Genomic DNA, 23,999 nt, shown 5'->3' with positions numbered 1-23,999 from the left:
GAATATCGGAAGGCGGGGCTTAATGGTGCGATCGCGTCACATGACCTGTCCTCCGGTATATCCCAGAGGACAGGCTATAAAAGTTAGCAAGTATGGCCTAAATTCATGTCTGAACACAACTTGTACGTAAGTTGCATTTTTAAAAAGAGCACAGAACTATCTCTAGAAACATTTCAATTTAAATCAGGGCATAAGTACGCTCTGCCTAAACAGTACTTGCCTTACATGGTAACTCGGGACAGACCACAGTATACACACCTGCATATGTACAATAAAAGGTTGCATCACAACACATAACATTTTTATGTGATAAATAAAATAACTTAACAGTATAATCTAAATATTTTTTATATATTTTTTTTACATTATTTAGATAAAGTTGACTTTAATGCTTACCGTACATACAATGCATTTTTACAGTATATCTTAGTTGCATAATGTTGTTCTGTGATAACTAGTGGCACGTATATGTATACTTTTTTATTTCAAAGACTATCAGTATGCATTTACACCTGCATTTACACCTGTGCAAAAGATAGGGGTGAAAATTAGCGTACTTACAAACACAGGACTTGAATCATCCGCATCTACGCCATCTACGTTGGACACCCCTAAGTTAGTCCGTCCCATCCCTTCCCTATTCCACCTCTCAAGTCACAGGGATTCTTAAATGTCATTTGCTTTTAGATATGAATTGCATGCAATTGCGTTCATTGGTGTAATGTCAGTTTCTGAGAATGCGCAGAGCTATTTCACGCAAGATACGCTACGCAAATGGACATACATCCAGACATGAATCAGGCTTTTTACCTCCCCTCAAACATCCTTTTAATTCTTTGTCTTAAAGATATTTTAAAACAATTTAGTCTCTCTAAAATTATCCAGTATAAATGCATGAAGTAGTATTTCACGTGATTCATTTTTTGTCATTATAAGGGATAACATACCCTGTACTAGTTTATAACTTTATAAGGATATTCAAAGTTATGTCTTAATTCTATGATTTGCATGCAGTTTCATACCTCTGGTATGCTTTCAATATCCTTATAATGTACTTTACAGGATACACTATCACCTATGTTGTTATAGGTCCTATTTTAATGAAAGAGGACCAACATACATCCCACATCCTTAGGACTTATATATGTGGGTGCTTTTTAGCGTCAGGGGTTCAAAGAGCTTTGGAATATTGACACACATATTAAATACTACTTGAATTCTCCAAACATTAAGTCAAAGTCTACATAGGAATTAATAATCACTAAGTGCACAATGTGTTCCCTGTGAATGCTAGATGGGCCATGGTTCTTGTAATTTAACCAGTAATGGGCAACAGACGGCCCGCTGAGCCTTCTCTTACGGCCCACAGATGGCTGCTCCCCATCTTATAAGAATGGGGATAGCCGAATTACACATCATGTGACCTCATCTGAACAGTTGAGTGGTCACGCAGCATACCCAATGAAGGAGAGTGTGCACTGTGCAGTTCTCCTTTATATATGCAGCCCCTTAGAAGGCTACTTCATGGTGCCCCTCACTGAGTTAAACTGATCATAATCTTTACATGGTTGCTGTGCGCTGTCAAATAGATTAATAAACTCTTCTAGCAATTAAATCATAGATGTGTCACAATAGCAACAAACACCTCACTGGGGAATTTTGAAATTGTCCTTAGCCAAACAACACATATTAAACAGTTTGAATGTACTTCAGTGCAATGTTCAATGGGTTTATGAAAAAAATCCACATAGAGAAGGACTTACTTATAATACAAACTAGATTTATAATATTGTACTACAACTGTAATATTTTATTGAAGATTGCAGCCAAGACAAATTGATATCTCTCTTTGTTACATTTCTGTAATCGAAAAAATAGTGGAAATAAGCTGTAAGTATTTCAGTTCTTCTGCATGAAAATGAGATTTACAACTTTCATTATCTCTTTTTGAAAGTTCGTTCCATTGATAAACTACATCGCCTTGCAAAATTACCTGGCAAGTTTCCGTAATGTTACCCACTGCCTTCCTGTTATGACCACCATGATAGCAGAAAGCAGAGATAAACTGTCCTTATAATGCTTAAAACTTAACTTCACGTTCCATAACAATGTACCACCATTTGTACCTGAGTTTAGAACTATAAAGTAGCGGTAAACTGTGGTAAAAGTTGTGTTTTATATCAGTTTAGGAATTTAATTTGCATTTTAAGGACAATCTACCACCAGTTTTATAACATGCCTCTATTTCTTTATATAGTTAGTTACACTAACATTGTTTAGTAGAAATGGTTCCAATATTATATATGCCATCTAACTATAAACTTAACATAAAGATATGTGATCGGGGAATGATTCTCCGAGTTACTGATTAGGAAAATGACCTTTTCTGCGGGTTACAATTATATGAGCAAGGCTGGAGTGGAAATTTACATACACAAAGTACATTTGCTAAAATCATTTGCCACGCTTTTCTCGTAATTGTGGGTGTCTGCATGCTGCTTTTTAAGTGGTAATACTCACCCAAGCGACCTGAGCCCGTCAGAGAACTATGCTAAATATGTAAGACATGTAATGTTCCTCCTCAATTTATTAGTTAAAGTAGTGTGTAGACTGCATTAACCTTTAGCACAGCACAGTCTCTATGTGGCTGTAATGATGGTTTATTCACAGTTCCACCTACAATTAGCAGTTTAATTCTTTAAACGTGCTGGATCACGTTCTCTAGCATTTGCTGATCATTCATTTATTGATCTACAAACTGGTAAACCAGATTTAACCTTATCCAGTCACGTGTATTCAGCACCAAAACAAGTACACACAAAACTTCTACAATGTTTATGCTATTAAATAAAAAAATGCTTAATATTTTATGTGAGTAGAATGAAATATTTACAAATACAGTAAACTTTTCACAAGGAACTTGTAAGTCTTCAAATAATATGTTTATTGCTTTTCTGAATGAGCTACATAATGGCCCTCTGATCACTACATGAAAACGTAGTTAGTGATTGGCAATTGTTTCAGTATGTGTGAATTGTGGTGTAAGATATAACAGTATGATAGTATTATGGTATGATAGCTAGAGTGTTAGGATAAAGTATTTTAGCTAATTAGCTGCATTCAGTGTTTGGCTAAATCTGTGATTACATTGGCTACTTTAAGAATAGGTGTTAAGAATAGGTGTTTTGCTGGAGATAGGGATCCTACCTATCTATCAAGAGATTGACGGCTTTCTCTGGCAACAGCTTCCTCACTGATTCAAAGAATGGAGAAGCCTATTTTACAAGGATTGCGGTGGTATATATACTCCTGACATCCTCGTATTGGCATTTCAGCAATAGCTGGAGATATTAATAGAATTATTTTTTTATTATTTATTTTTTTTTACTTTTTTTTATTCTTTTAAGTGGAATTGGAATCCCCAGTCAGAGCTTCCTCCAGTTGTAGTGTGTGTGCATGAACAGACAGTGAGCTTTTCTAACACTGCGATAAGTGGCGAAAGAAAACCTGCTCTATCACCACTTATTTGTAAACAGACCCATCTGTCTTAAGGGTTTTATACTGCGCTGCAGACAAATTTTGCTACATTATCACTTAATCTTAAGAGTTTATGGGGCTATTAGTTAAGCCTTAGACCATGCGGAAATGGCATATATTAAGTACGTCCGCTATTTAAAGAAATGCTAATGCAGGAGATATCATAGATATCGCCTGCATTAAGCTAAATATCGCATTAAATTGCAGTCCTCATAATTCTCAATGGGAACTGCATTCTGGGCCAATTTATCAAGCTCCGAAAAGACTAGCTTTTCAGAGCTTGACCCCAATAACTAATGCCATATAAAGATGGCATTAGCTGTTCTCTCCGATGGGGAGAGCACCAAAGGAGAAAGATCTTCCCCGGCAGCCTTCATGCTCTCCCCTCCATTAAGTTCGCAAATGTACATGTGGCCACATCGAAACTAGGACATTGCCATGCCCCAGAGAGCTGTCTAGCACTGTAATGCACTAAGCTGTCCACTACATACCTTCGTTCCCTCAACATTCCCACCCGCGGGACTAACATGTCCCCGAGCAGGACAGAGCCCTAAAATCAGATTTGTCCCACTGAAATTGGGACAGTTTGAATTCATGGTATGATATGTAATGTGGTATATTTCATGTGTTTATATTACATGTATGTTATGTAATGTGGTATATTTCTTGTGTTTATATTACATGTATGGTTTGTAAAGTGGCAGCATCTATGTAACTACAAAGGTGGACTGTCCCCCTCAATAAAATATTACATATGCTCCTGACTCTTTCCTCCCACCTTCCTTCTCTATCCCCTTCCCCCTCTCCCTGTGCCTGAGGATCTTTGTTTTGTATGTTCCAATTAAAAGCAAAGTTACACTAGCAAATGTCTGATTGCCTTTGCTCTGATAGCTATCATTTTAGGTTCTAGATTGTCAAATGGATAAGACATTGATGCTTCTTCTGGCATCTGGTGTGAGAAGTGGTTAAATTATGTATGTGCTGTTACAATCAAAATGATATATGACATGGGGTATATCCTGTTGATTAAAATAGTATATTGAATCCTCTACTTAATAAAGAAATAGTGATTATTTATAAAAGGGATATTAAATAGAAGTCAAGTTCTCCAATATAGAGAATGACAATGTAAAGTTGATTGTCTAAGGACTTCAATTAAGGAGACAATCAGAAAACAAAAATATTTATGAAATATTAACACTGTGCTTGTTATGTGTTTTATATTTATTATATTATCTGAAATAATACTGCAAACAAGAAAATTGGAGACTATTGTAAGTTAAGCTGGGTACACACTACAGAATTTTCCACCAACTTTTTATGCCGATCAATTTTACATGCGATCGATGGTCCGATTGCTTGGTCCATGTACTGCATACAGACTAGCCTTGTTTTAGAAGATAAAGGGAAGAGCTGACGTCCCTTTAGCGACTTTTTACAGCCATGTTGTCGTGAGCATTAATTGCAATTTCATACACATCGGTCGGAAGTTTATACACACTACACAACGGAAACGAGATTGGAACGAAAATATTAAACGTTACGACCAACCAAATGAGGCGACAACTGTCCATTTGGGCAGACTTTCGACTATCGTGTCACTGCACACACTGACCCGACTTTTGAACGAGCGGTCGTATGTCGGCTGATTGAGCCGATTATTGGACGAAAAAAACGTGTAGTGTGTACCTAGTTTTAAGGCAGATTACAGGTCTAAATGTAAATCACCATTAAACAATTTCAAGATAGGATAAATGAAAAAAAAAAAAAGAGAGACTAAATATGTCTCGGAACAATGGGGTTTATGTTTATGTTGACACTTTGTTCCGTTAACATTTCTGTTGAGTATATTATATATATATATATATATATATATATATATATATATATATATATATATAATAAATAAATAATATATATATATATATATATATATATATATATATATATATATATATATATATAATGCAAATGTGCTGTTTTTGTATCCATGAATAATCTTGTGATGGAGAGAATGGAGAGGGAAGAATAACGCAGAAAAAAAGGGAGACAGATGTGAGAGTCTTCCAGCGTCAGGCCCTTATCTGCTGGTGTACACCCTATATTTCCCACCATGGCACCGTGTAGTCATATCATTAAATCACTCCAGTATTTAATTTTAAAAATATTTTTTTCAATAATATTTTAGACACAATATATGCACATATTTCTATGTACAGCTGTAAAGGTTATTAAAAATAATTTGCATTTCAATTCTCTAAGGGGATGGATAGTTGCACACATATAGCAGATTTCATAGCCTTGTATTGCATCAGAGACTGCTGTCCCTATTACAGGAAGACTACTGGACTTGACCTCATCAGTAGAAAGACACTAACCTTTAGTGACAGGTTTTATTGTAATAGCTCAAAGAGGCTGCATTTCAGGCTGTCACACAATTTTTCCCTCACACCAGCTCATTTCAAGTGGCATCATCTTTTATTACATTTTTGATTCATTTTGGTCGTCAAGCCTGAACATTGCCATTTTAACATCTACCTGAGAGCATCAGAAATCACATTTCTAATCTGATTTAACAAATCTGGCTGTGAGAGGAGTGTTATCTATTTGCTACCACTGAATGAAATTACATTACAAATGAGAATAATATATCATTGCCAGAAACTTTAACATAGGGGCCTCAAAGAGACAGCTTGCTCTGTGAGGAGCTGATCATTATTTCCTGCATGCGTCGACTCCCAGCACCCCACCATTGACTCAAGTTAATTGTGCCTGCCATTTCTTTTATCACATGCTGACTCCTATATTTTTCTTCATGTAATGTCATAATTTGCTAAGATTCAATGCTCAAACCAGCACTATGTAAACTGTGGGTGGTCCCTAGATCTATACTTAGAAGTGCAGTTATCTGCTCTTCTGCTCTTTTTGTTATCACTTATCTTAAATTGCAGATAAAATATAACATTACTAAACACCTCTAAACTTCTGTGAAACATACCAGGCACAAATTCATATCAGGGGATGGATAAAGCATGTTCTAGCACCTGAATCAGCCCTATTCTCACCACTTACATCCAACAAATATTTGCATAAGGACATTGTATTATTATTATTATTACCATTTATTTATATAGCGTCATTAATCCCGCAACGCTGTACAGAGAGAACTCACTCACATCAGTCCCCGCCTCATTGGGGCTTACAGTCTAAATTCTCTAACACAGACAGACAGAGACAGACAGACACAAAGACTAGGGTCAATTTGTTAGCAGCCAATTAACCTACCAGTATGTTTTTGGAGTGTGGGAGGAAACCGGAGCACCCGGAGGAAACCCACGCAAACACGGGGAGAACATACAAACTCCTCACAGATAAGGCCATGGACGGCAATTGAACTCATGACCCCAGTGCTGTAAAGCAGAAGTACTTTGTATGTTACAAGAGTAAATATTGCCACTATAACTTTTATATCAATCAGTAAGACAAAATGCACTAATTTACAAGTAGGGAAATCATATGCTTAACACAAAAATGTATCAGCAATTTATTACACTGTTGCAAAAAATTTATCATGGGGTCTATTTACCATTGGTGGCCAGCGAACAGTGGTACAGAATGTTGTACTACAGCTTTTTTCCATTTTAGTGCTGCCGGACGATCCCTGGTAAAAACCGCCCTCCTCTGCACTAGTGAAAGTCTATTTTGCCAGCAGCCTACCACTAATTAATTTTCTTATCTCGCTACTGATTTGCTAAATGCCGTCACATGCCTGTAATGATATCCTCTCTAGCGGTGTTGACATTTTAAGGGCAACCTGGGAAAAGATAAGCTTTTCGCCTCTCAATGAATTGACAGCTTTCGCCATCCCATAAAGGTCTATGGGGGACGCTGGTAAACTGTGAAATCTAGGCTGCCGCTAGAGAAGTCTGTGATTTGTCCTGCTTTCAGCATTTCAGAAATTGCACAAAGTCCTGCAATAGCCATTCTTTGGAGAAAATAGTATTTTCTCCAGATTTTTGGCAGATCGCTGTATAATAGATAAACCCTTATATGTTACAAGAGTAAATGTTACCATTATAAACATTATATACTATAGCACCTTAGTATACAGCTTCACAACATTTAATTATTGATTTCTCTACATCTGTCTCTCAAGTTTCTAGTGACTGGGACATGACTTCTATCATGGCAGTAGCAAGCAATCTGTGATTGGTTAACATTATATGACTGCCCCTGATTCATATGTTTTATAGTGCATGTCATACTATATAATCCCTGCACATCTGCAAGGAATATACACACCAAGGTAATAAGTAATATATTATACATGTAAAGTGCCCCCAAAACCAGTAGGCCCCATTCTAAAATGACTGTATACTCTGGCAATAGAACTGAATAGAGATTGCAATAATAATGTAACATATACTTATGTTTGTTGTGCATGACACTTACTTTTTTGCAATTCTGCAAAGCTAATGGTACACATACCACACTAAGTACATCTGTTTTTGCCATAGCATACATAGCAAGTACCGTATTTCCCCAAGTATAAGACGCACCCATGTATAAGACGCACCTTAATTTTAGGTCCCAAAATGAAAAAAAAGATGTATTACATAAAGTTATTGAACTCAAGTTTTATTTATCATAAATGCAATGTGCAGCAGGAGGAATCAAAAGGCTCTTTCTAATTTTTGTCACAGAGCACACTATGGAGGAGCCTGCAATTTGTCACAGAGCACACTATGGAGGAGCCTGCAATTTGTCACAGAGTACACTGTAGCTTGTAATTTGTGATTCACTAGAACAGCTTACACATTCACACCAAAATGAGGCAGTGAGGCAATAAGGCAATGAGGCAATGAGCGCTACTGCACAGTCTTGCTGACAAGAGACAAGTCATGTAGACACGCCCCAAGCGTGTCTACGTGACTTGTCTAATGTCAACAAGACTGTGCAGCTTTTGTCGGGGAAACACGGAGGAATCTGCAGCGGCGATCATCGGAACTGTCAGTCATGTGACTGACATCGCCGACACTGTGGGAGGCGCCTGCAGGACCTGAAGGTCCTTTTGTAATGGCTGACACGCTGAACACCGCTGGAGCTGCTGGAGCTGATTAGCGGGGACTCCTCACACCGGATGCCGACTTCTTCAATCAGGTAAGTGGAACTTGCATTGCATAAGACGCACCTTTTTTTTAGACCCAAAATTTGGGGTAAAAAGGTGCGTCTTATACATGGGGAAATACGGTATTTACCTTTACATCGTAGCCTCCACAATAAAAGTATCCTGTTTTATAACAATTTTATTATTGTATGAGGTTTGTGCAGACTTCGAAAGTAAGACATCCTGAATAATCTCAGCTATGATTTGGGGGTCTCTCTAGTAAGAGGTTGTCTTAATGTCTTGTCTCCATTCATAATTATTTTCCTTTGTATGTACAAGCATCTAGATTAAGAGGTTCTGAAAGGTCAGCAGAGGTCATTTCACTTCTGTTTAATTACATTAGGTGAATACAGAGCAAACGTCATGAAACATTTATATAATAACGGAGAAGTTGAAAGAGACAGGAAGGTAGCCATCTATAAAATAAATATATAGTCCTCTATCCAAATGAATTATTTTACCTGTAGCTACATAATCTATGATTTTGCTAGCTTTTATTTCTAACATTATAAGAGAACATATTGTGTGCGATTTGTGTTACGTAAGTACTTTCTCCTTTTATTTATCCCTCGTTATATAACGGAGACACTATTCAAGACACAATCAACTCTACTGACCAAATATTCACACACTGACTAATGTAATCATTGTGAGCCAAGGTTTCCATGGCATTCTATTCCACACCTACTAACTATGTGCTTATGTGGGAATCACTTGACCTTGATATGTGCGCGGTCTCCTGAGCCTTTGTAATGCCTTGCTTAAGTCACTAGGTGCACCTATTGTATTGAGAAAGCATTTTCTGTAGAGATGAGAAAAAGCACCAGAGACACAAAGGAAATTCACATTGCAGTCCATTTACACTTTGTGTAAAATCTCAGCTCCTTCAGTTTTTCTCAAACAAAATGTATTTTTGTACCATTCTCTTATAATAACACTCCTGTAGGAAGCCTATCTTATAAACCATTTACTTCTGTATTGAAGAACTTCTCAAATTAAATTGAAGGTAAGTCGTGTCATGTCAGCAGCCATGTTGATGCTTCTTTAATGAGATATTGATAGATTGAAAAAAGGGACATTTTAATAACTGGCTATTTGCCATTGGCCTATGGGATTGACTACCTACTAGACTTCTTAGAATTGGGCCATAGGTAGAGAAGATCTTAAAGAAATCTGATCTCAGTCCCCTATTTTCATAGGAAGACCAAAAATACAAAAGTCTCCTTCTATGAAGTGAGTTGCAAACCAAGATAACCTTGGACCCCTGACGTTAAAAAATATAGACCAAAAACTACAAAACAAATACTAACCTTAACATTATACTATGAATTCTAATTGTTGCATAATCCTAAAATTAAGGGATCATTAAAAAATGGTTTCCATTTAAATCTACACATCTTCACTTACCTGCCTTCGATTTATGGATGTGTGCAGAGCTTATTGTAAACATATTCTTGTGAAAACATATTATCCATTTCGCATTACTGCAGCTAATTCCGGCAGCGTAAACACTTCTCCCCGCCGTCTGCATACTGATAAGCAAATTTCTGTTTCTTTTCTGACCTCTCCTAAACAGGCTTCTTTCTTTTATCCACACCTTTGCTCATAGTCAGTGTGTGGCTATTTCTCCATATTACGGAGAGGGTTAGGATGACCAGTGGATACATCAGTACAATAAGAGTTAAATGCTGGACTTTGACACTGAGCTTTACCCTATTTCATGTGAATGCCCTGTATGATGCAAAGGTGGTTGCCTAATGGCATTCAAAATGCTGCGTCTGACTTATGTTTTTAATGCAATGGATACAAAAGCATCTAAATATAAAAGACACATTCTATACTAGGTGTCCTTAACGGTTTGCATTTATACTTGCATCTGCATGCATATGCGTTGCAGCAAGGTTTTTTTGGAACTTGCTTGTTCCATTTTAGCATGTTCAAAGCAAGTCAACGAACTAAAAATGACAACTGATTTGTATGGGAATGCATTGTGCATATACCCACAAGTGCTTAATACAAGCGGTTTAACCAGCATTGAGCTATTTTTTCCCCATTGATATCTATGGCCCATTTATTTCAATGCAATTCAATTAATTTCAATTAATGTAAGATCAAAGCAGGGTCTCCCCTTACAGCTAGCCAATCACATTATAGCCATTATGGGCTGAGGAGGTATGAGTCTCCATTGACTGGGTTCACTCTTATTCCATGACAAGGCTCAGAGATGACCAGTTTGAGTGTCATCTGTTGTTTTTTTTAAACGATGTGGCTTTCCCCTTTTTGTATTACATATTAAGGACATTTATACTGAGTAAAAATATGCTTTGGTTTTGGATTCCACATTTAAAGCAAAATTAGAAAAAAATATTTTGTCTGGTTTTCCCTTTTGGATTACAAATTCAGGACTTCTCCCATAGGATTGAAATATGACGATCTAGTTTAGATCTTCCTTTTGAATTAGGATGTGTAGCAAAAAAAAATATTTTTAAAAATTATTATTGCAGTATCATGTTAGCCAGAAAAATCTATGTGATGTTAAATACTTTCTGTGTTAAAAAAAACCCAAAAGTATTATAGGAGTGATACCTTTATTGGCTAACCAAAAAAAATATTATATTTGCTAGCTTTCAGAGCACAGAGGCCCCTTCATCAGGCACTTTACAAATGAATGGCTAAGAAACAGTCACAACATTTAAGAGCTGTTACATCAAGTAATTTGTACAGGGGACGGGGGTGATATATCATTAAGATAAGCAAAAGTAATAAAACTGAGGTTTTCATTACGGATGGAAGCGTAAAGTTCTATGAGTTCAGAGATATGGGGCATATTTACTAAACTGCGGGTTTGAAAAAGTGGAACTGTTGCCTATAGCAACCAATCAAATTCTAGCTGTCATTTTGTAGAATGCAGTAAATAAATGAAAGCTAGAATCTGCTTGGTTGCTGTATTATTATTATTATTATCTTTAACTTATAAGGCGCCACTAAGGGTCTGCAGCGCCGTACATTACATATACAGAAAACAGAGACCCAAGACACAACATGATACAGAATGAACAAAAATATATACAAACACTGTAACAAGGTAAAGCAAATCAGATTATTTCTGGGATAGATAGTGAAAGGGATAGTAGAAATCAGAGAAGTAGGCCGAAGCTTAAGAAAACAGGGCTACAAAGCAGGTCAAGAGGTACAGAGGGTGATGGAATAGTAGAAGGAGCACACAAGGAAAGAGGGCTCTGCCTCTGAGATGTAAGGATGTAAGCTGTAGGCAACATCTCCACTTTTCCAAACCTGCAGTTTAGTAAATCTAGCCCCTGGAGTCAATTTGCTGTGGGTGTTAAGTGTGTCCAAGTAGTGGGTCATAAATCCAGGTGTTAGATTGAGCCCTTGTGCCAATGACTGGAATGTTCTTATCAGCTTAAATTCCCAGATTTTTCTCTCCCTGAAATTTTTAAAAAGACCTTTCAGTATTAGGACTTTTAAATCTGTTATACTGTGTCCTGGTCCAGAGAAGTGTTTACTACGGGGGTGTCGAGACTTTTCTTTATTGTGTGTCTGTGGAGATTCATCCTGGATTGTAGTTTCTGCTTAGTCTCTCCAATGTAAATTCCCTCAGGGCACCTTGTACACTGTATCATGTACACCACATTGGAGGATGTACATGAGAATGTGTCAGTGAATTTATAGTCCTGTTGTGTGTTGGGTATGTAGACTGTATTTGTTGGTAGGACATGGGTGCAGGTTTTGCATTTTTTGTTTTTGCAAGGGAAGGTGCCAGTCTCTGATGGTGATGAGAGGGCACGTCTAATGAGGAGATTTCTTACATTTTGTTTGTATGAAAGGAGAGGTGAATTTGAAAATATTTCCTTCAGTCTATTGTCTTTCTGAAATATGGGTTGAAGGTCAGCAGCAATTTTCCCCAAGATGTTCATGTGGGGATTGTAAGTGACCACTAGGGGCACCCTGGTGTTAACCTCCTTCTGTTTGTAATCCAGGAGGCTACTCCTTGGGATCCTTGTGGCTCTGTGGATCTGTTCATCTATAACTATAGGATGGTATCCTTGTTGTAGGAATGTATTCCTCAGTGATAGCAGGTGTTGTTTTCTGTCTTCACTCTCTGAACAAATCTGAATGTATATCAGAGCTTGGCTGTAAATGATGGACTTCTTTACATGTCCTGAGTGAAAGCTGTTTCATATCAAATATGCTGGGCGGCCTGTAGGTTTATGATAGCTGGATGTTTGTATAGTATTGTTTTTATTGTAAAGGGCCATGTCAAGGAAATGTATCCGAGATTGTGAGTAGTTAAGAGTGAGTCTAATGGTTGGGTGAAATCTGTTGAAGTGTTTATGGAAAGTCAACAGCTCATCTTCAGAGCCAGTCCAGATTAGTAGCAAATCATCAATATAACGGGAATATGCTAAAGGTTTCATTGTGCAAGTTTATAAGAATTCCTCCACTAGCTTAGCCATGAAAAGATTAGCATACTGAGATGACATCTTACTACCCATAGAACTCCCCATATACTGCAGGTATATGTCTCTCCCAAAAGAAAAGTAATTATGATTGAGTACGAACCTGATCAGCTGCAGGGTCAGCTCCGTGGCTAAACTGTTTTTTTGAAGGTAGTGTTGGCATGTTGCTATGCCATTCTTGTGTGGTATGTTAGAGTACAGAGACTCCACATCCATAGTTGCCAGTATTGAGCCTTCTGGTAGTGGACCCAGGGCTGAAAGTTTGCAGAGAATGTCCGTGGTATTCTGGATATAGCAGGGTGTTCGTCTCAACAAGGGTTTTATAACATTCTCTAACCAGCCAGAAATACTTTCTGTTAAGGTCCCAATACCAGTTATTATTGATCTCCCTGGATTGCCTTCTTTATGTATTTTGAGAAACATGTAGAAGGTACCCATTTTGGGATTGTCCGGTATAAGGTCCAGTAGAAAGGATGATACAGGGTTGAAACCATTTATGATCCTTATAAGTTCTTCTGTGTATTGTTTGGTGGGGTCTTCCATAATCAGAGTGTAGTATTTTTTATCAGAGAGCTGTCTGTATGCTTCCTGAATGTAAAGCTAATTGTCCCCCTCTTTTGGATTACAAATGAAGGTAATTTTTCATTACATGCCTGAATTCCAATGGAATATGTCTGTGTAGTAGTGGTGAACCAGGGTATCAGGGGCAACTTTATTTCATTAAACTTAATTTCTAAAGTGTTTACTGCTTCTTTTTTTTTTTTTGCATGTTAGTGCTGGTTCACATTATGACTCTATGATCTGGTTTTCCCTGTTATAGTGTAAGCTGCTCAGCCTGTCTAGTCTGGTGCTCCTTTTCACTTTAGCTAATTGTCCCCCTCTTTTAGTGGTAATCCACCAAGTTTTAACATACTAGAGCCTCCTTCGAAATGAATGGACAAAGCTGTGTATGTACACGGGTATAACCGGCCCAACTGTTCAAAGTATCAGTTTATGATTAAAGACTTAGGGGTATATTTGCTAAACTGCGGGTTTGAAAAAGTGGAGATGTTGCCTATAGCAACCAATCAGATTCTAGCTGTCATTTTGTAAAATGTGCTAAATAAATAACTAGAATCTGATTGGTTGCTATAGGCAACATCTCCAATTTTTCAAATCTGTAGCTTAGCAAATATACCCCTTAGATGATGACTGGTGCAAAAGTTAGGTTTAGGATTTAAACATTAATTTGAATGAAGCTATTAATATATATTCAATTACTTGCCTCTCCTGTTTTCAGTGATTGTAAAAATATTCCCACGGAAATATTGCATCTATTTTACTGATCGGCATCAATTCCCTAGCTACCTCCAGCTGCTTGGCTCACCTCCCCATCTACCACACAGGGCTGCACAATGATCAGCAAATCACTGTTCCTTCTCTAAGCAAAGAGGCTGGGCAATCTACCAAGTAGTCCAGATAATACAGAGCATACTGCATGAATGCTGCTGAGGTTGGCACAGCTAACTCTTATCACACATATCATTGTAAGGCTCATGCTCACAGCATTCCCCAAATGAATCACATATTAGGATTAATTGAACCTCTATGATCAACTGGATTATTTATGAGTCAAAATATAACAGAAAGATCAGGTCACAGCCAGGGGCAGATTCAGAGGGGGTGACCAGCCCAGAGCCAAGCAGAGAATCCTTCCCAGACATTTTGATTGGGTTTTTGTTAACTCAATTGTAATATGATAATGGACAATAGACTCTCTGGGAGAGTTTATTTGATAATAATTATTAAATGTTTTAACTATGTAGGAATGGCAGTAGGGTTTGCAATGCAATGCACATACTAAGAATACATAAGCAGAACCCTACAGAATCTGGACATATACATTTATTTTGTATTATCCATATTATTTAACCACACTACTCTAACCTTTTCTTGAAAATTCATACATTAAGAACATCTCACATTATTATTTAAGGTATACAGATGCGCCATGGCGCTCGCTAGCACACTGCCACCTCCAGTGCAAAGGGGATGCACTATCCCCGCAGTCCTGCCCCTCCTCACCGACTGGCGTTGTCCTGTCACCTTGTGTCCTCCCTGTCGAGCTGCTCCCTGACACAGAGTCTCCAGTGTAACGATTGCAGAAAGTGCAGTACAAGTCACTATGTATGTGATACACAAATCTTTTCCAGATTGGGAGCTGGTTTGGGCCTAAATATAAACAACAAAGCTTGATCTGATGATGTCCAATCTGCTCAAGTCTCCACATCTATTTACTGAGCTGTACTCCTATTTACTGTGGATATCTCTCTTTCCAAAAGGATATATGCCACATTTTTCCATGGGACATGAGGACTGTTACTGTATCTCCTGTGAACAACTACCAGATGTGTCTTGGGCGCCAATCTCTACTCTCATAAATCATCCCAATAAATTTAAAAAAAACACTCCAGCAAGGACACTTTTAGTATTAACATGCACACAGGATATATTTCTCAACACTGTTAATGGGACCAACCAAAAGGCAGCATCCCATAGTTCTACTAGAGTAGTACACTGCCCAGTATCCTTGGACTCACATAAGCAGAGGAAGGGCTCTGCCCAAAATGTTCTTTCAACAATTTTCAAAAGCATAACTGACCACTAGGGTTAAACACGAATTGCAGCCTAATAGCAATTGAAAAACACACAAACTCTAATGCAAGGACATTTCTTTAGCAAAGCATTTAATGTGCACTCGAAATGTGTTCAGGGCACATTCATAGTGCATCTCATAGCTTCCCTGCAGTGTAATGTACAAAGAGCTGTTGAATAACAAGCACTAGAGATGCTCAAACCGGCTGCAATTTGTTGTTCTCAAATGCTTCATCGATTTGGTACCAAAATCTGCCATATGTTTAAATCACGGTTAAGCCGGTTCACAAATGTGTGAGCTGGTTGTAGCACTGTAGAGCTTTTAATAGTTTATAAATGGTGAATGTTACACATGGAATTGTAACATTTTAACTCTGAACATTGTAATGTTCACTGTTCAAATTAAAAATTCACAAATCTCTATCTTCTGATGCACATCAGTTCTGTTATTGGAGGTCATTTTTGTTACTTGTGGTGGTGCTGCTTTTATGTATGTAATATTTAAATTAGTGTGTCTGTATGTATCCCTTAGTAATATTTATATTATTATTTAAACACACATGCTTTGACAATTCACTTACTGCAGTTGTTTTGCAGACTTTTACAAGGCCATAGTTACTCAAACAAATAGTGAGGTTATAAAAAAAATTAACATAAAAGTTAAGATACACAAAACACCAACAACAGGTGCAATCAGTAGCCTTAACCACCATAAGTGCATTATACAGAGGTGGGCTTGGCCGGGGGCCATCTGTCCCCAGGAATGGTACAACTTGTGCTGTCTTGGACTTGACTATATAGTTCATGGCCATCCCTGCCGGCATCTAAGCCACCAGGTATGGCCTTGATCTGTGTGGTTACTCAATACAAAGCACAGAGATTTGAGGATGGCGTAGTCATTCACCAATGAGAGTGTTGTGAGATCTCCACATAAGGATTGGTAAATGGCTGGAACTATCATCATTTATTTATATAGTGCCAGCAAATTCCGTAGTGCTTTACAATTGGTGACAAACATAGAAATAGACAATACTGGGTAATACAGACAAAGAGGTGAGAAGGCCCTGCTCGCAAGCTTACAATTTATGGGACTATCTAACAATCAAATTGCTAGGAGCTTTCTAGTAAGTGTGATGGCATAATGGCACAGGAATTCTACAACTCCAGTGCACCAAGAAGCAGCATGGGTCCATTGGAGAGGTAAGTGATTAATTTGGTGTCACCACCACAGAGTGGAGATTGTGGTGTGCTTTATAAAACCACCAGAATTTGAGAAGGGGGTATCTGCATTTTAAAGCCACTATAGATCTTGGTTTTATATAGTGAAGTCATCAAAGATTTTGGGGGTCTGTACTGTAATACCACCAGAAATTTAAGGAGCCTGCATCATGCAGCTACCACAGTGTTGGGGGACCTGCATTTTAAAACCACCAGAGATATGGTGGTCTACATTTTAGAGCGCCCCAGAACAGTGCATTGAATAGTAGTCTGTAGTATGCATTCTATTTTGTATAGAGGTCCCTAGAATGTTTTCTGTACTGTACATTGCTTGTGTGGATGCTCTCTGTAATGTATAGAGATCACTAGAATGCCCTTTTATTGTAAAGAGATCACTGGAATGCTATCTATTTTGTATAGGGATCAGTAGAATGTTTCCTGTATTTTAGACATAGCTGCAAAGGAGCCACTAGGATGCTTTCTGTATTGTATGTATAAAAGATTGCATATAGTACGTTCACCCCATGTTTGCGTGGGTTTCCTCCGGGTGTTCCGGTTTCCTACCACATTCCAAAATACTAGTAGGTAAATTGGCTGCTATCAAATTGACCCTAGTCTCTGTCTGACTGTCTGTGTGTGTGTGTATGTTAGAGAATTTAGATTGTAAGCTGCTATGGGGCAGGGACTGATGTGAGTGAGTTCTCTGTACAGCGCTGCGGAATTAGTAGCACTATATAAATAGCTGATGATGATATAGGTCACTAGAAACCTCTTTGCATTGTATAGGAAGCGTTAGAATATTTTCAATATTGTATATTGTTATTAAGAAGTTGTCTGTATTTTTGATTGGTCATTAGAATGCTCTCTGTATAGAGGTCGCTAGAACATTTTCTATATTTTATATTTATCACTAGAATGCTCTTTGCATTGTATACAGATTACTAGAACAGCCTGCATTGAATACTAGTCAAATGGGATTGTGTGGCATTTGATAAAGCTCTTTGATAAGACTTTAAATTTTAATTTGCTATCTTAAATCATAACCTACATCTGCATGGTTTTTGGGACTCTAATTTTTTCAATGCGGCATGCTGGTAGAAGAGCCTGGACCATCATCTTGTGGCTTCAAGGCCAAAAATTGCCAGTCGTTCCTTGATTATACATGTTGTACCATCACCTCCACCTCATGTGCAACTGTTCTCCTGACCCAGATTTTAAAAAGGAAACAACAGAAATGGATATTACAGGGCCACAATTCACATTAATTCACAGAAAAAGTTGCTTTTTATAGTGCATTAATGGCTTGGATGCTATGACCAACTCCACCATATATGCATCATGTTACCAATTTTTCTGCATCCTACAGTGTAGAGGAGTTGGGTTTAAATTTATATAGCCTCGAGTGTGTATAGCAACTTCACAGGATCACTTCATAAGAGGTTTCCCTAACCAGAGTTTATCTTTACATTGTCTTCATTGTAAAGGTGTGCACCGGGCACTTTTAGTGTTTTGGGTTTTTGGTTCTAATTAGCTTGAACTTTTAGGGTTTAATTTGTTTTGGCAAAACACCTGACGAAAGGTTTTGGTTCTGATTTAGGGTTTTGGGTTCTGATTTATTTTTAAAAAAGCATAAAAGGTGCTAAAATCTAGTTTTTTGTTTGTGTTTCACTCCTACGCTATTATTAACCTCAATAACATTCAATAACAATCATTTCCACTAATTTCCAGTGTATTTGGAACACCTCACACCTCACAATATTGTTTTTAGTCCAAAATGTTGGACCGAGGTAGCTTTCTGGACTGCGTAGTGAAGTAGCCCCGGTACCCAATAAAAAAACCTTAACTGGTTTCAATTCCACTGCACAGCTATCTGGACTGCGTAGTGTAGTGGCCCCGATACACAATTTGGTACCGGGGCCACAATAAAAAAACCTTAACTGGTCTGAATTTCACTCTACAGATGGCTGATCCTACATCCTCTGCAGCATATACAGGGTGTAGTTCTAACGCGTCAATACCTCTTGTTTTTGACGATGACAGGTCATTTTAATTAATTTTGGATTTGGCCCCAACATTGAATGTAGTTTAATATCTGATACGCATCTATCTGGACTGCGTAGTGGAGTGGCCCCGGTACCCAATTTGGTACCAGGGCCACAATATAAAACCCTCAACTGGTCTGAATACCACTGCACAGATGGCGGACACCAGATGCACGTCTAACACCAACATAGCAGTTAAGGCCGCAGTTATTTTTTTTTTGAACTACAAAAAAAAACAAAAACGTAGCAATAGAAATGGCAGTTCGTCTTTTTTGGAAATACAGAAAGAAAGAAAGAAAGTAGTAATAAAAATGGCAGTTCCTCTTTTTCGGAACTACATATAGAATGAAAATATAAATAGAAATGGCAGTTCCTCTTTTTGGGAACTACATATAGAATGAAAATATTAATAGAAATGGCAGTTCCTCTTTTTGGGAACTACATATAGAATGAAAATATAAATAGAAATGGCAGTTCCTCTTTTTGGGAACTACATATAGAATGAAAATATTAATAGAAATGGCAGTTCCTCTTTTTCGGAACTACATATAGAATGAAAATATAAATAGAAATAGCAGTCGCTCTTTTTGGGAACTACATATAGAATGAAAATATTAATAGAAATGGCAGTTCCTCTTTTTGGGAACTACATATAGAATGAAAATATTAATAGAAATGGCAGTTCCTCTTTTTGGGAACTACATATAGAATGAAAATATAAATAGAAACGGCAGTTCCTCTTTTTGGGAACTTAACAAGAATTAGAGCATTTTTTTTATTCAGAAATGATGAGTCTCTCTATTAAAATGTAATGCCCCTTAAAACTCCTTTAAATAAAATAGTACGTATTCTAGGAGACCCTGTTTATATATTTAAATTGGTTCTGCAAAAATATGCATGATGATCACTGTACAGAGATCTGTAACAGAGCAGCGATTAAAGTGGCCTGACTAAAGGTCATGTAAGATCCTAAAGCACTCACAATTATATAGATACTGTATTCTCGTTAAAGACGCTGCCTAACGTGTATAAAAGTTGGCACTTATATAGCGCTTGCTTCACTGGGTGATGTGAGCAAGCGGAGTGTGTTAATATGTAGAGACCCTATCTAAACATTAATATGATAGAACAAATAGCAGCGCTGTATACGCTGTGTGTAGGTAAGGTAAGGATCTCAAATACCATGACACTCTGTTTAGCCTAATCCCTGACAATGTAATATCACGGAAAGCCTATTTGATTATCAAGGCCAATGGCTAGCTTCTGCTAAATCAGACAGAGTATGCAGCGCACATCTAACACCAACATAGCTGTGCCGGTGACATGGCCTGCAGGAATATCTCTGATGGAGATAGAACTAGGCCCCAAAGAGCACATAATGCCAAAAAAGAGTTGCAAGATGGTATTGTCCTTGGGCCCTCCCACCCACCCTGATGTTGTTGAAATAGGACATGCACACTTTAACAAACCAATCATTTCAGCGACAGGGCCTACCAAACTACTGTGGCTGAAATGATAGGATGTCCCTAGGTGGCCAAGATCCTTACCCCTGCTTATTTGAGCTTTACATAAGCTACATATGGCCATACATTTGTTGTCCGGATTCGGATAAAAATAACTCCAGACAGAAGAGGTGGATTTTTGGGTCTTCTGACCAGGCATGACGATGGGCTTTTTCATCCCATGGACAACAACTGTTTCCCCCCCTGGTGGCTCATTTATGATAACCACATCAGCAACCTCCTCGTCAAGTTCCTCCACAATGCCTGCTACATCAATAGCCTCCTTGACACCTTGATTATCCAAATCTGAATCTACACTGTGGGTCATCCTTCCAGCATATGCAGAGGGTGTGCTGCAAATGGTGGATGGAGTCACCTCTTCCCGTACAGTGATGGGAAGGTCAGGCTTCGCAACCACCAACACCCTTGGACTCGCCTTGGGGATTTGTGATGTCATCTGTTTAGAAGACAGAGTTGTTTGCTGTTTTGTTGTTGTTGCTGACAGCATAACTCTCTTCAATTTTTTTGAGAGGGGGGGAGGAGGAGGGCTTAGATCCTTGGGTGAAGCTGAACCACTAGTCCTGAACACGGGCCAGGGCCTAAGCCGTTCCTTGCACTCCGTGTCATAAATGGCATATTGGCAAGTTTACGTTTCTCCTCAGATCATTTTAATTTTCTTTTTTTGCTAATTTTAGTCAACTTTGGGTTTTTGGATTTTACATGCCCTGTACTAGGAGATTGGGCATCGGCCTTGGCAGACGACGTTGATGGTATTTCATCGTCTATGTCATGACTAGTGGCAGCAGCTTCAGCATTAGGAGGAAGTGGTTCTTGATTTTTCCCTACTTTATCCTCCAAATTTTGGTACTCCATTATATGCAGCACAAGAGAGCGTACCCCTAAACCACACACACTGGGCAAAGCCTTTACAAATTATCTGCGGCACAGGAGAGTACCACTGGACTGTAGTTATACAGCAGTACCTAATTTTTGTGACAGCTGGAAGAGTGAACGTAATGTGACTTTGAATTGAAATAGTACTACCTAATTTTTGTGACAGCTGCAAGAGTGTACGTAATGTGACTTTGAATTGAAATAGTACTACCTATTTTTTGTGACAGCTGCAAGAGTGAACGTAGTGTGACTTTGAATTGAAATAGTACTACCTATTTTTTTCAACCTAATTATTTTTTTTTTTCGTATAATTTTTTTAGAATTTTTTTATATTTATTTTTTTATAACTTTTTAATAAATTCTTTATAACTTTGGAATAATTTAGAAATAACAATGTCCTTAGCAGAACAGAGCACAGGACACAGCACCACTGGAATCAGCAGGACACAGCACTGCACAAAGCACCACTGGACTCAGCAGGACAGAGCACAGGACACAGCACCACTGGACTGGACTGAGCAGAATACAGCACAGCACAGCACGAGAAATCACAGGACAGAGGACCACCTAACACACCCTCCCTCTTCCCTGATCAATGCCCGAGTGAAGATGGCGGCGGCAATCGGGGAATTTAAAGGATTCGGGTATCGCGAGATCCGACAGCGGGATTATGAGTCAGACCCTTGTTTTAAGTTTCGGAATCGGCGGGAATACCCGGACATCGCTCGGATCTGACTCGGAATCACTGTTCGGGTGGGCTCGGATTCCAGACATCCGAGCCCGCTCATCCTTACTTCATAGCAGTAAATGTATTCATTACACATTCCAGGGTCAGGGATTTGTAAGTAGTAAATCCAAGGTATGTAGGAATCTGTGCAAAGAAAGAACATGGAAATCATTGCTCTGCCACTTGGATCTTTAGCATAGTTACTTTTAAAATATTTTTATGGGTCACTTTGCTTCTAAGTTTAAGTAAACAAAAGTGATACTGCCCTGGATTTTGTGACCGAATACCCATTATATTTTTTACTGAACCATAGAACAACTCTTCCTCAATTCTTTTTACTGACTGGGAAATATAGATGGCTGATAAATAGCAAATAGCAAAAAGTAAATACAATTAACACAAAGCGATTTCTAATCCTGCAGCCACCTGAAACGTGCTGTCCCATATATACATTTTATAAACTATGCTACAAAGCTTTTATTTCATTAATTATTTTAATTAGGCCTCCAAAGCAAATTGTTTTTTTACAGCCTGCATAACATTATCCAATAATAAGAACTGATAGAGAGAATTGTACCCAATATACTATAGTGAGCAAGACAGTGTATAGTACAGTAGGTTAATTCTGAAAATTGGGATATATTCAGGAAAACAAAAGTAAAAAACCTGAAAATAGCGACTGATGACAACTATGCACTGTAAGATCAAACTAACCCATTAATGTAAAACTGCAGAATTTCAGTAACCTCACCAGGTCTTATTCTCTTTTGAGGATTGACTGAAAATAGAATGAAAAATGAAAATAAATCTAGGAGCACATTTCAAAAGACATCAAGCCTCCTCCTTCAGTTTTCCTGTCTATCGAGAACCCTGCTAAGCGTGTGTTGTGTGCAGGTCTGTAAATGAATGTAGCTGGCCTTAGGACAAAATGTAATAGATAACAGAAACCTTTCACACAGAGCACTATTTAAAACTGAAAGCAAAATCTTATTTCTACTGTGCCGAGAAAGTCACAGCTACTTAAAATCTTCTGAGCAGGTCAAAAAACTTAAAGTACACATACCTATGTAAACTGCTATTCAAAGTGGAAGCATAGTAATCTATTTATTCTAGATGTAATTAGCACATTTTACCTATTTTCTTATATTTATTTCTTAAAGCAAGGAGCCATACATAACTGAAAAGCCTAAAAGGCTGTTTTTCAGTTTCACCATCCTTAAGAACACTGTAGAATTCTATGAGGACAGCGAAAAGTGTAAATAAAGCTTAACTTCGCTGCTTGGATTGTTTTCTCTTGAAAAGTTAACGCCATCTGCGGATGGTGTTAACATGGTTCCTGCGTGTATTTCAGCTCCATCGGAGAGGAGAATCAGTGATGTAGCTCTACCCCCGTGCCCTTGCACGTACATTAGACACAGTAAGCAGAGCGGTGTACAAAAGGCAATTCAGCTGGAAATCAGGTTCTGTGCGATAATGCATTTGGGAGTCGGTTCAATTTGCCTTATGAGGGTCTGTGTAGTGAGGAGAGGGAATGAGCAATTAGTATTGATTTTATCCAAGTGACTGAGAGTTGTGAATATACTTAAATTGGGCAGGTATCTGACTGCCTCTCCGCCATCTCCTCCTGGATGTCGGAGCGCTTTTTCAAAATCAACATTTCCAAAACTGAACTCATTGTCTTTCCTCCTCCCAGCCTCCCATCCCACCATGACCTCTCCATTGTCGTTAACAACACCACCATCTCCTCTGTCACCCAACTCCGCTGCTTGGGTGTCACCCTTGACTCCTCTCTCTCTTTTG

The 23,999-nt window shown here is 38.2% G+C and overlaps 1 protein-coding gene across 3 annotated transcripts in view; it reads right to left on the bottom strand.

The window, feature by feature from the left end:
• The window catches only part of RPH3AL (rabphilin 3A like (without C2 domains)), a 260,901-nt gene that overhangs the window by 24,683 nt on the left and 212,219 nt on the right, over positions 1 to 23,999 (bottom strand). The gene's annotated exons all lie outside the window — the stretch shown is intronic.

This window comes from Mixophyes fleayi, chromosome 2 (assembly GCF_038048845.1).
Source record: "Mixophyes fleayi isolate aMixFle1 chromosome 2, aMixFle1.hap1, whole genome shotgun sequence".
Classification (NCBI taxonomy): domain Eukaryota; kingdom Metazoa; phylum Chordata; class Amphibia; order Anura; family Limnodynastidae; genus Mixophyes; species Mixophyes fleayi.
Note: the sequence above shows the minus strand (reverse complement) of the source record. Positions and strands in the feature narration are given on the sequence as shown.